Genomic DNA, 14,384 nt, shown 5'->3' on the forward strand with positions numbered 1-14,384 from the left:
GGCTTATCTGGCTTGAGCAAAAGGTCACCAGCTTGGACCCAAGGTTGCTGGCTGGGACGAGGGGTTACTCGGTCTGCTGAAGCCCCGCAGTCAAGGCACATATGAGAGAGCAATCAAGGAACAACTAAGGTGTCGCAATGAAAAACTGATGATTGATGCTTCTCATCTCTCCGTTTCTGTCTGTCTGCCCTTATCTATCCCTCTCTGACTCTGTCTCTGTCACTGTATTAAAAAACAAAAAAACCCCCACTTGACCATATGTGCAGGACTTTCTTTCTGGACTCTACATTCTATTTCCTTGGTTTATATACCTGTCCTTATGTCAGTAGGATGCTCTCTTGGTCATTGTAGCTTTGTAGTAAGTTTTGAAATGGGGCACTGTATGAGTCCCATAACTGTCATCTCCTTTCTCAATATTGTTTTGGATATTTGTGACACCTTACATTCCAAATGAATTTGAGAATGACTTTTCTGTTTCTGCCGAAAAGGTTTTTGGAATTTTAATAGAGATTATGTTAAATCCATATATCGCTTTGGGTAGTATTGCTATTTTTTTTAAATTTTTTTTGTGAGAGAGAGAGGAAGGGAGAGAGATGAGAAGCATCAACTCATAGTTGTGGCACTTTAGTTGTTTGTGTTTGCTTCTCATATGTGCCTTAACCAGGGGGCTCCAGCTGAGCCAGCATCAAGCCAGTGGCCTTGGGGTTTTGAACCTGGGACCTCAGCGTCCCAGGTCAACACTATTCATTTGCTATCACCAATCAGGCAGGGGTAGTATTATGATCTTAACAATATTAATGTGGGATGTCTTTATATGATATTTATTTGGTCTTTTAAATTTTCTTTGATCAATATTTTATAGTTTTTAGTGAACAAGTTTTGTACCTTCTTGGTTAAATATTTTTAATTTTATTTTTTATTCAGTGAGAGGAGGAGAGGCAGAGACACACTCCCACATGTGCCAGGATCCACCTGGCAAGCTCATTAGGGGGTGATGCACTGGGAATGCTCCGATGCTCAGCAACCAAGCTCTTCTTAGGGCCCGAGGCAGACAGAGACCATGGAGCCATCCTCAGTGCCTGGGGCCAACTTGCTCCAATTGACCTGTGGCTGCAGGAGGGGAAAGGTAGGACGGTGTGTGAAGAAGAAGATCGGCACTCTCCTGTGTGCTCTGACCAGGAATCAAACCTGGGATTCTTGGTTAAATTTATTCCTAGATATTTTTTTGGATGTCACTATGAATGAATTCAATTTTTTAAGTTTACTTTTTAGATTGTTATTGGTAATGTATATATAGATACATACCTGAGTTTTCTATGTTGATCTTGTATCCTGCACCATTGTTGAATTTATTAGTTCTAATAGTTGTTTTCATGGATTCTGTATATTTTCTATGTATAAAATCATGCCATTCTCTTTAAGTTAGACTGTCTGCTCTCTGCTGGTTGGAGATGCTGGGTAGTGTTTTCGTCAGCGGTTCTGGTACAGTGTGGCCTGTGATGGCGGAAGTCTACTGACAGATGCCTGCAGTTCAGGGTTCTTAAAGTGGATCAGTGTTCCTTGGTGTGTGAACATACCTCTCTGGTAACTTTGCCCCTCACCTCTGCCTGGTGAGCTGAAGATTCCCTCCCCTGCTGTAGCTGTGCTGTGAACCACTGTCTTTCTCTGGGCAGCTGCTTTCCCCCGTGTGCCCTTGTGCCTGCAGTTGGGCTTGAAGCAGTTGATCTTGTTGGTAGGAAATGGGGCTGAGCAGTGAGTGCACACACGCTGAGATGCAGGTTGGCAGCCAGAGGGGAATTGTTTTGTGTTTATCTTTCTTGGGGTTTGATTAGCGTCTTGGATATACATATATTGGTGTGTTTACCTAATTTGGTAAGTGATTAGCCATTACTTCCTTAAATAAGTCTTTCTGCCTTTTTCTCCTCTTTTCTCCTTCTGGAACTTCCCTTATGTGTATGCTGATGTGCTTTAATGGTATCTCACAGGTCTTTTCAGTGCTATTGAATTTGTTTTCTTCCTGCTCCTTAGACCTATACTTTTAAGCGACTATCTTCAAGTCCTTGGTTCTTCTACTGGTTCAAGTCTACTATTGGTCTGCTATTGAAACTGTCTAGTGAAATTTTCATTTCAGTTGTACTCTGACTCCAGAAAATTTCTCTTTGGTTCCTTTCTATAATGCCTATGTCTTTATTGATGTTCTGTTTGTTGAGACATTGTTCTCCTGGTTTCCGTTAGCTCTTTGTTTTTAATACAATAGAGGTCTGTGTTTTATGAGGGACAGTTCCTGCAACCCCCCATCCCCGCCATGAATTGGTTATGCTTACTTATTTCTTTGTGTGCTTTATTATTATTTTTTTGTAGAAAATTGAGCATTTTGAATATTGTAATATGTAGACCGGGAATTGACTATTCCCTTGCCAGCCTCCATCTCAGGGTTGCTTGCTGAGGGTTGTAGTTGTGTGTTCATTCAGAGGCATTTCTAAACTATTTTTGTAAAGTTTGTATTCTTTGGCTTGGGTAGTCTCCTATCCATAGCTGTGGTCATCTTGTGGGAGACAGGCTGTAAGCTGACAAAATCCTTACAGCCTGTGATTCTCAAACTTTTTGAAATCGGGATGCATTTAAAATTCTACAAATAATTGTAGGTGCACTATATACAAATTTCTGAGAAATATGTTATAATAAGTCATATATTAAAGAAAAAAATATAAAGTTCAAGTGTGCTTTTATGGTAAGAAAACGAAATAAATACAACAAATTTAAATTTATTCTGACATTAAAAAACATTTTTGTTATTTTTTGAGATATGCTTTTTAGAATTTGTAAAAAAGAGGGATTAAAAAATAAAATTTGACAAAAAAGTTATATATATATATATATATATATATATATATATATATATAGATACAGTCTTAGTAAGATTTAGCAAATTCGGCAGGTTCGGCATGAATGTGTTTTTTCCATTCTTGTGTTTGTGAGAAACATGAGGCTTATGTGTCCTAGCAATTTCTTCAATGTTTGGGCATATATTTGAGAGGCAAAGTCTTATTTCTTTGTCAATACATTGAAGAATTCCTCTCTTTTTACTCTTAATTGTGTTGAGGGTAGAAAATCCTAATTCACATAAATAGGATGTTGAAAATTGTAGTAAAATGTTCAAAGTTTTTTAAGATATTGCCACATATTCTTTTTTATTTTGTTTTTTTTAATTTTATTTATTCATTTTAGAGAGGAGAGAGAAAGGGACAGAGAGAGACAGAGGAGAGAGGGACAGAGAGAGAAGGTGGGGAGGAGCTGGAAGCATCAACTCCCATATGTGCCTTGACCAGGCAAGCCCAGGGTTTCGAACTGGCGACCTCAGCATTTCCAGGTCGACGCTTTAACCACTGCGCCACCACAGGTCAGGCCACATATTCTTTTTTAGAAATCCAAAAGGCTTCAAGTGACAATTCGTTAGGTTTAATCATCAATCCACGATCAGTGGATATAGCTGCCAGTTCTTCTTCTGTTAATGTTAAACCAAAATCACTTGAAGCTTCCATGAATGGGTTTCTTAATCCAATCGTATTGTTCAGTGTAATGAAAAATGCTATAAATTAAATTCTGCCCGTCAGCCTTCAGGTCCTATTTTATTTACACTTAACTTTTGCTCACCTTCAGAATTGGATTCTTCAATATCACGCTTCTTTTTGAGAAATTATCCATTTTATTTGGGTGTATTTATCTAAAAATGCTATAATGATGTGTTAATAATAAATATAATAATGTTGTGTTAACAAAAAGAGTGGTATTTCCATAATGAAATGGTATAATAGAGTAACTATTTATTTTTATATCTGGGCACATGTTGCGAACCAGCGCAGCTAGTAATTTCAGGTCCCGAGTGGGAACAGTGTGGAATTAAGAAAATACACGGAATTAAGAAAATACGGGGTCAGGAGGGCCCTGTAATTGCTGCTGGCAAGAACAAAGCGCCCCAAAACCACATTTTGCTTTATTTATAGGGCAAAGTAGGCCAATAGGAAATCAGTGAGATCTTTGTATTTCCAAGGCAACTCAAGAATTTTACCAAGTGCAGAAAACCCCCACCAGAAAACTTCACACCAGACAAAGGATAGAAGAAACTTGCCTACAGTCATTTCGGGGGACAGGGGGGGTAGTGTAAACAATCCAGCACTACAGTTTTAACAGCCTTTTGCAACCTAATCAGGCAAGTGAGGTGGTGTTGTAAAGCAGTGGTCCCCAACACCCGGGCCGCGGACTAGGACTAGTATCGGTCCGTTGGCCATTTGGTACTGGTCCGCAGAGAAAGAATAAATAACTTACATTATTTTTGTTTTATTTATATTTAAGTCTGAACAATGTTTTATTTTTAAAAAATGATCAGATTCCCTCTGTTACATCCGTCTAAGACTCAATCTTGACGCTTGTTTCGTAAGTTCGACAATTACATTTAAAAATACCACAGTTTTTACGCCGCCTGCATAGTTTTATTTTGTGCATTTATCCATCCCACCCTAAAGGCCGGTCCGTGAAAATATTTTCTGACATTAAACCGGTCCATGGCCCAAAAAAGGTTGGGGACCACTGACTTACATTATTTTTGTTTTATTTATATTTAAGTCTGAATGATTTTTTTTTTTTTTTTCATTTTTTCATTTTTCTGAAGCTGGAAACGGGGAGAGACAGTCAGACAGACTCCTGCATGCGCCCGACCGGGATCCACCCGGTGCGCCCACCAGGGGGTGACGCTCTGCCCACCAGGGGGCGATGCTCTGCTCCTCCGGGGCGTCACCATGTTGCGACCAGAGCCACTCTAGCGCCTGAGGCAGAGGCCACAGAGCCATCCCCAGTGCCCGGGCCATCTTTGCTCCAATGGAGCCTTGGCTGCGGGAGGGGAAGAGAGAGACAGAGAGGAAAGCGTGGCGGAGGGGTAGAGAAGCAAATGGGCGCTTCTCCTGTGTGCCCTGGCCGGGAATCGAACCCGGGTCCTCCGCAAACTAGGCCGACGCTCTACCGCTGAGCCAGCCGGCCAGGGCTGATGTTTTCTTTTTTAAAAATGACCAGATTCCCTCTGTTACATCTGTCTAAGACTCACTCTTGACGCTTGTCTTGGTCACGTGATACATTTATCCGTCCTACCCTAAAGGCCGGTTTGTGAAAATATTTTCTGACATTAAACCGGTCTGTGGCCCAGAAAAGGTTGGGGACCACTGTTGTAAAGTACTGTATGCCAGATTCTGCAAAGTACGGTACCTCACTTCAGCAGGTTTACGTAGAGACACCAAGTCCAGACAAATTTTGAAAGGTTTTATTAAAGGAGGAGATTTATTAAATATGTCAGCTGCATATGGCTGACACGGGGCATTTGCAGACCCAAATCGTCCGCACCAAGTATATTTCAGAGGCTGGTTATATACCCTTTGACTACATACAGGTTGGGGGGCATGACAGCATGACACAATTATTAACAGGATTATAACATTTGTCTAGGGGATTTACAAAGAATGTTAAAACTTTCAAGGTAATACAATCAAAGACATTCACAAATCCTTTTAGTATCTACAGTGTGTCCGTAAAGTCATGGTGCACTTTTGACTGGTCACAGGAAAGCAACAAAAGATTATAGAAATGTGAAATCTGCACCAAATAAAAGGAAAACCCTCCCAGTTTCTATAGGATAATGTGGCAGCATGTAAGCATGCACAGATAATGACGTAACACTGTGTATACAGCGGAGCAGCCCATGACCATGCCAGTCAAGATGTGGACGGCACAGAGAAAAGTTCAGTGTGTTCTGTGGCTCGCTGAATTCGAATCTGTGACCAAAGTGCAACGTGAATATCGGCACGTTTATAATGAAGCGCATTTATAATGAAGTAATGTTTATAACATTACTCGGTGGGATAAGCAGTTGAAGGAAACCGGCAGTTTGGTGGAGAAACCCCGTTCTGGTAGGCCATCAGTCAGTGACGAGTCTGTGGAGGCTATATGGGATAGCTACCTAAGAAGCCTTAAAAAAATATGTGCATTAGCCCACATCGAACTGTCCTGAACAGGTATGAAACTGGGAGAGTTTTCCTTTTATTTGGTGCAGATTTCACATTTCTATCGTCTTTTGTTGCTTTCCTGTGACCTGTCAAAAGTGCCCTATGACTTTCCGAGCACACTATCTCCTCCTTTGCCTAGAGGTACATGTTAATCTCAGATTCCAGGGAGGGAGGGACACTCAAGATCAGTGTAGGGTGGTATGTAAATTTTGCCTCTTGAAAGCAAAAGGGAGTTCTTTAGATAACCTTAATCCTTTCAGAGAACTTAAAACCAAATGACCCTAGTCCTTGTAAGTCAGGAGACTTCTATATTCTTTTTCCTCCATTTTCCAAAGAAAGGACAGGAAAGCCTGATCTTTTCATCCTAGAATATCAAAATTAATTTTGCAGCTTTTTGGTACCTTACAACACTGGGAGGTTGGGCAGACTGTCAGCTTACAGCCAATTCCCCACACCTCTGTCCCTCAAAAATCTAAACTCCAGCCTGACTGGGCGGTGGCGCAGTGTATAGAGCGTTGAACTGGGATGTGGAAGACCCAGGTTCGAGACCCTGAGGTCGCCAGCTTGAGCACAGGCTCATCTGGACTGAGCAAAAGCTCACTAGCTTGGACACAAGGTCACTGGCTCTAACAAGGGGTTACTCGGTCTGCTGAAGGCCCGCGGTCAAGGCACATATGAGAGAGCAATCAATAAACAACTAAGGTGTTGGCAACGAAAAACTGATGATTGATGCTTCTCATCTCTCTCTGTTCCAGTCTGTCTTTCCCTCTCTCTGTCTCTGTAAACAAACAAACAAACTAAACTCCAAAAACCCTGTTGGTTTTTTGGTCCATAAGAGGCACCTATTTCTCTGGAATACCACAGGGCACTGGTCCCCAACTCTGGGCCGTGGACAGGTACCGGTCTGTGGGCCATTTGGTACCGGTCCACAGAGAAAGAATAAATAACTTACATTATTTCCATTTTATTTATATTTAAGCCTGAACGATGTTTTATTTTTAAAAAATGACTAGACTCCCTCTCTTACATCCGTCTAAGACTCACTCTTGACGCTTGTCTCGGTCACGTGATACATTTATCTGTCTCACCCTAAAAGCCGGTCTGTGAAAATATTTTCTGACATTAAACCAGCCCGTGGCCCAAAAAAGGTTGGGGACCACTGCCATAGGGCGCACACATTGAGAACCACTGGCCTAGGGCTTAGTTTAAGACTAAGCTCTTCTCCAACCTTCTATTACTAAGATCTTCCACACACCCTTTTAAGACTAAGATCTTCTCAACACCCTTCTTAAAACTCAGCTTTTCCCTACACCTTTGACTTTTGCATGATGTGGGGTAGTGCACTTTTATGAGGAATCCCATTCCTCAGATAGTGGCTTTGTATCAGAGACTTCCTTGTTTGTATATTGGATTAAAGGCTTTAATTTTCTATGCTATATAATAAAGCAAGAGAGGGGCTCTCTCTCTCTGATCTTGCCATCAGTATTGCAGAGGCCTCTCGATTGCATCCTCTTTTCTCGGTGAGTCTATTTTCTTAATTCTGCGCCATTCTCCCTCAGGACCTGGAATTACTAGCTGTGCTGGTTTGCGGCACATCTAGTGTTTATCTGTTTTTGTTTTTTAAGGAAAATAATATTAAAAAAAATTTTTTTATAGGTTTCAGTTGTACAGTTCTGTAATAATTCATCTGTGTACTGGTGTTCACACCCCAAGTCAGGCCTCCTTCCATCACCATTTAGCTCCGCTTTACCCTCAGGTTACAGACTTTAATCCTTTTATAGAGGTTCAGGGGTTGAGAAAACAATTCAGTGCAGTACAGTGCCAGTATTATTTCAGCTGTCCACGGAACAGTGTTCTCAGTTTCTTGAACAAGAACCATCTCTTATGTGTTCTGTTAGTGTTTTGTTGCAGAAGCATGTTTGGAGCCAAAAAGGAATTAAAAAAGTAAAAGAAAAAATAGCTCTCTGTAAGGCCAGTTGCCGGTGCCACCATCACAGCTGACTGGCCCATGCAGGTTCGCATTGGATTCAGACAGTCGGTAAAGAAACAACGGAGTCAAGAACTGGTGGGCCATTAGCTTTAATCCTAGCTTGTACTGGCGGGCAAGTAAAAGACACACTGGGCTCCAAAACCCACTGATTCAGCGCTCACAAAGCTACTGACTTATCTGAGTTTCCTAGAATCAAAGTTTCTAGCTCACTAGCCCCATTCACCTCTGTTTCCCATCTCCTTCCTTCTCCCTGCACAAACTCTGCACAAACTGGCGTCTCCAGCACTCCACTGTCTTGGCTGCTTCTCCTGGCCTCCTCCATGTGGCCTTTCTCTGCTCTTTCTTCTAATGCTAATCTCAGGAACCGAGAGAGCAAGCTCCCGGTCTGCCTTACTTTATAGTGCAGAAATCAAAACTTTTAATCCAATATACAAAATAGGGAAGTCTCTAATACAAAGTCACTTATCTGAGGTATGATGGGATTGCACCACCCCACATCAAAAAGGGTGGGAGAGGCTCAGCCTTAAAACCAAACCCCAGGCTACAAGGATCCTGCCTGCCCACAGCCCACCCCCAACACACATTAATATCACCTGTGCCACAGGCTTCCATGTGGGCAGCACCATCTTTAACAAAGTGAGCATAATATATAATATTTTATCTGCCCAGCACTCTCCTAGTCTTTGCCTATTGTCTGTGTTGGGGCATTTCTTAAATGTTTAGCCACACTCTTTATAACTGCTTTAGCCTTCATTCACTTCCTGCTTTTGCTGAACCTAGAAGATCAGCCAGAGGTGAAAACTTAGGGTTTTCAGGTTTTTTCTGTGTATGCCTCTTGTTTTGGGTATTTGTGTGGTTTTCTTAGTTCTCTGCTATAAGGGAGTTCTTTGTAATGAAATCATCTCCCAGAGAAATTCTCTCCTAGCCTTTCCTCCTAGGCTGTGGGTGTGCTGTCGTTTTAGTCATTTGTAAACCTTTGTCTCAGGTAGGGTTATTAATGCCTCTCAGAGTTGGGTGAGTACTCTCTGCACAGGAGCTTGTCCTTCCACATTAGGGAAAACAAAGGCTGTGTGCCTCTTGCTGTTCCTTCTGTGGCTGCCAGCCAGGTCTGCACAAACATGACTGTGCAGTAAGGTCTGGGACCCAGGTCCCAAACTGCAGCTAAAGGTCGCCTCTGTGCCCCGGAGAGATGTGGTCAGGGCACATGAAAATGCCACAGAGCTTCTACTGTATTCAAGTTTGCTTGATCGCTATACACCTTTGACTTTTTCTGAATTCTTGTTGATTCTGACGGATTTTGCTTGACATTTTGGCATTTCTATGGAGGGGTAGGCTCTTGGTAATCCCTATTTTCACCATTTTTGTTGATGTCCTTCATGTGTCTTTTCTCATTTTTAATGTTGGAATTGTCCCTGATTTGGCCAGTAAACCCACTGAAACTTGTTTCTTTGTTCTTTAGGTGTTTCCTAGTCATTATTTGAACACTTCCTTACTCCCACGACAGAATATTCCAGGCTTGTTTTGTCATTTGTTCAAACTTTGGAGTCAGTTGTTCTCTGGGAAACCCTGGTTTCTTTTAGTGAAAAATGGTTTTTAGAGGCCAGGAACCAGATGTTAAGTATGCTCATCGCTATTGGAGTGTCAGGAGGCTCAGCCCCTCTGGTGCACAGAGCTGGGGGAGGGAAAAGTACATCTGCATGAGCAGACTTGCTCACCTTTATGTCGTATAGGCACATACTATCCTAATATTATTACCACGTCACTACATTAACCACTATTCACACTGACATGGCTCTATCCCCCAGCTTCCATTCTAGTCTTCTTCCTTTTACTCGTTACTGATCATCTCCCCGTTCATCACCAATCTTTTGTTTCACCTGCTGCCACCTCCCCATGTGGTACCTTCCTTTCTTGCTTAGTGTCTTGACTCCCTATTATAGCCTTGCTTTCTCTCATATGGATACCTTCTTCATTCTTTTGGGTCTAATACCCAATCCCTGGTTGTCGCTCTGCATGGATGCCGACATGCTGGGCCACACCCATGTCCTAGTACCCTGTCATTCTTACTCCAGCTGGAACTCCTAGTCCAGGCCCCTTGACTTCTTTGTTCTGCCCCATTTTATTGCTGAGGCTGGAATTGGGATGAGGAAGACTCACTTTTTAAATGAAATCTATTACTATATCGACCTAAGCTTATATTAAAGGCATATTCTGCAGATTTACAATAAAGAACACTAAGGGTGAATTTGAATAGTCATCTTCTGGCTCTTACCTTCTTAATGAAGCAATGTTAGTTTGACTAAATGTTTCAAAAAGTTAGCCTAATATTGAAGGATTTGAATGTAGATAATCTGGCAATATATAGGGTAGTGGTCTTTTTATAGTTTTAACAGTTCCCAAATTGAATCTTGCAAGGTAACTAGTTTTCTTGATTTCAATTGAGAAGAAACCGAGAGTATGACATAAACTTGCTAAAGTAAGGTTCTCAGTCTAATGACCAGTTGAGCTGGGGTGGTATTAGGGCTGCTGATTTGCCGGTCCCCTTTTGGTAGTAATCACCAGTTGAGATTGTGTGTGTGTGTGTGTTTCTAGTGTATTTCTGATGCTGTTTGTATTAGTTTGCAAGGGCTGCTACAGACGGGGTCGTTTAAACAAATTTACCAGTTCTGGAGGCTAGAAAGATGTTCAAAGTCAGGATGCAGGCAGGGTCAGTGACCTCTGTCCTGGATTTGCAGATGGCCACCTTCTTGCGCCTTTATGTTGTCTTCCCTTTCTGTTCAACTCGCCCAGTGTGTCTGAATTTCCTCCTCTTGAAAGGACAGAGAATATTGGAATAGGACCGACCCTAACAGCGTTCTTAATCTATCTCTTCAAAAACCTTATCTCCAAATATGGTTACATTCTGACAAAAGGCTTTACAACTTATGAATTTACAACATATGAATTTGGAGGTGGTGGGGACACAATTCAATCCATGCCATTTATACCGGGACAGGAAGACGGAGTGAATCAGATGGCACAAACCACAGTTAGGAAATGAATAGGATGGAGCTTTTGAGGCTAATTTTCCTTACACGTGGGAAGGGAGTAAAATTTCTTTACCTTCTACCTTTCTAGGGTCTGTGGCTGAGGTCCTGTAAATTAGACTGACAAAACAGCGCTTACAAGAGAAAATGCAGGTTTATTACTAGCATGTGCTCGGGTTGTGGAGTATCTAGAGATGACTAAATCAAAGAGATGGTTGGAATTTGGGATCTCTGTTCACAGGAGAAAGGGAACTTAAGGGAAAGGAAGAATTGATGGGAGAAATGATAGTTTGTGGCAGTGTATGGGTGATGTGTAGATTTTTTTTGTCTCCCGGAAGAGAAGGTTGGAGTTGTGTTGCTCAAGGTTAGAGGATTGATAGTTTTGTGAGGCTCTGCTGTTAGGTAGATAGCTATTTTGGGAACTCAAGATGCCTTCAGTTCAAAGCTGTTCTGATGTCAAAATGACATATTTTGGGGTGGCATAGTCTGATCTCGTCACATACTTGTGTAAATGCTCTTTACCTTTTACAGAACATGGAAATTGCCATTAGCTATTCATACTTTCGTCTTTAAGGACTAGATTTAAGTTAAAATTCATAAAGACATTGCAGAAAATGAATAGCTAATGTTAATGGTTGTCTCTTAGGGGATAGTTTTCAGTATATGACTTCTCACTTAACCATCATTTTGGGTAAGACCCTGTTTAAAATGATAAACTTTATTTTTTTTATTTTTTTATTTTTTTTCATTTTTCTGAAGCTGGAAACAGGGAGAGACAGTCAGACAGACTCCCGCATGCGCCCGACCGGGATCCACCCGGCACGCCCACCAGGGGCGGTGCTCTGCCCCCCAGGGGGCGATGCTCTGCCCATCCTGAGCGTCGCCATATTGCGACCAGAGCCACTCTAGCGCCTGAGGCAGAGGCCACAGAGCCATGCCCAGCGCCCGGGCCATCTTTGCTCCAATGGAGCCTTGGCTGCGGGAGGGGAAGAGAGAGACAGAGAGGAAAGCGCGGCGGAGGGGTGGAGAAGCAAATGGGCGCTTCTCCTATGTGCCCTGGCCGGGAATCAAACCCGGGTCCTCCGCATGCTAGGCCGACGCTCTACCGCTGAGCCAACCGGCCAGGGCTGATAAACTTTAAATTATTGGTTAATTTAAGTCCTCTGGAGTGTCTTGTGAATTTTCATTGACACAGGTTATAAAAGTAATTTTTCATTCTTACTGAGTTATTAGAACTATAATCTTAAGGGTTTCAACAGAAAATTGTTGGAAAAGTAATACTCTATCACAAACATTACAAAGCAATTAAGTATTGAGCTTCATTTCAAAATAGAAAATAAAAATCCTCATACATCCTGAAACTCTTTAGATTTCATTTTTATTTCAGAAGACATCAAAAAGTAACATAAGATAGTAATAGAATTAGAGTAACTGAATTTTTATGTAGATTATTTAGATAGGTAAGGTACTGTCTTAAAATCTTACATTTGTTTCATGTTTTCCTGGAATTGTGTCAGGTATTTTGAATTGTATCAATGATTCTCTATCCCTGGCTTCCATGAGGCCTTCAGTATTTAGATGTTTTCATTAATCATAATGAGCTAACCAGTTACATGTTTCCTGTATTGGGCTACTATTCATTCATTCATTCATTCACTCATTCATTCATTCATTTTAGTGAGAAGAGGGGAGGTAGAGACACACCCACATGTGCCACAGCTGGGATCCACCTGGCAAGCCCACTAGGGAGTGATGCTCTGCCCATCTGGGGCATTGCTCCCTTATAATTGGAGCCATTTTTAGCACCTGAGGCAGAGGCCACTGAGCCATCCTTGGGGCCCCGGGGCCAACTTGCTCTAATCGAGCCATGGCTGCAGGAGGAGAGGAGAAGTGAAAGAGAGAGAAGTAAGAGAGGGTGGAGTGGAAAAGCAGGTGGGTGCTTCTCCTGTGTGCCCTGACCAGAAATTGAACCCAGGACATCCATATGGTGGGCCAATGCTCTACCACTGAGCCAACTGGCCAGGGATCCTGTATCGGGCCACTCTTAACTCATCTTTTAATAGACCAGCACAGTTTGGGATAGAAGTAGAATATTTCTGTATTGACTTGAGACTCTTATAAAAAGTATTTTATGAAATTGATGTGGCTTTAAAAAATTACGGCATAGGCCCTGGCCGGTTGGCTCAGCGGTAGAGCGTCGGCCTGGCGTGCGGGGGACCCGGGTTCGATTCCCGGCCAGGGCATGTAGGAGAAGCGCCCATTTGCTTCTCTATCCCCACCCCCTCCTTCCTCTCTGTCTCTCTCTTCCCCTCCTGCAGCCAAGGCTTCATTGGAGCAAAGATGGCCCAGGCGCTGGGGATGGCTCCTTGGCCTCTGCCCCAGGCGCTAGAGTGGCTCTGGTCACGGCAGAGCGACGCCCCGGAGGGGCAGAGCATTGCTCCCTGGTGGGCAGAGCTTCGCCCCTGATGGGCGTGCCGGTGGATCCCGGTCGGGCGCATGCGGGAGTCTGTCTGACTGTCTCTCCCCGTTTCCAGCTTCAGAAAAAAACAAAGAAAAAAAAAAACAAAAAAAAGTACGGCATAGCACTTATATTTGAAAGAAGACTTTTGAGAAAGGAAGATTAACAGTGGTAGTGATGATTTTATTTTTCTAATTTTTCACTGTTACGTTACTTATAAATATAAAACATTTGTCATTATTAAACTTAGACATTTTGATATGTTCAGGGAATTTGATTTCCTCATTGACTAATAGTCTTAGGGTCTATGTTGAAATGGGTACAATTGCCCACTTGGCTTTTGCTTTATTTAGAAGAACTGAATTTACTGTATTTAGAGCGGGCTGTCAACTTTGAAAGTTTTATTGCTGCAATTGAGAGAAGCTCACAGAAACTTAAAATTTAAAATGCAGAAGAAAAGTAATTGCTGAAATATTTAGGATACCTGTTGTCATGATTGTAATAAAATGCCCTTTTAATTATCGAATTTTTTAACCATTCACGTAAGTAGAGAGAAAAGTATTTTTATACAACTGCTGTACTAACATAAATGTGGACAGCCTTATTTCAACTATAAACCTATTGAACATTCCTGGGTTTATTTTATTTTATTTTTTTTAAGTTTCTTTTTTTTAAAATTTATTCATTTTAGAGGAGAGGGAGAGACAGAGAGAGAGGAGAGACAGAGAGAGAGAAGGGGGGAGGAGCTGGAAGCATCAACTTCCATATGTGCCTTGACCAGGCAAGCCCAGGGTTTCGAACCGGCGACCTCAGCATTTCTAGGTCGACGCTTTATCCACTGCGCCACCACAGGTCAGGCC

The 14,384-nt window shown here is 42.2% G+C and overlaps 1 protein-coding gene across 5 annotated transcripts in view; it reads left to right on the forward strand.

Moving 5' to 3' along the window:
- Positions 1-14,384, forward strand: part of GPBP1 (GC-rich promoter binding protein 1) — a 94,864-nt gene that overhangs the window by 33,622 nt on the left and 46,858 nt on the right. The window contains exon 1 of one of the 5 annotated variants that reach the window (XM_066241024.1): positions 11,281-11,290. The exons of the other annotated variants lie outside the window; for them this stretch is intronic. The gene's annotated coding sequence lies outside the window, so the exon portion shown is untranslated. Of the gene's footprint in view, positions 1-11,280; positions 11,291-14,384 lie in introns of those variants that run through there. 5 annotated transcript variants of the gene reach the window in all.

Source organism: Saccopteryx bilineata, chromosome 1, assembly GCF_036850765.1.
Source record: "Saccopteryx bilineata isolate mSacBil1 chromosome 1, mSacBil1_pri_phased_curated, whole genome shotgun sequence".
In the NCBI taxonomy this organism is placed as follows: domain Eukaryota; kingdom Metazoa; phylum Chordata; class Mammalia; order Chiroptera; family Emballonuridae; genus Saccopteryx; species Saccopteryx bilineata.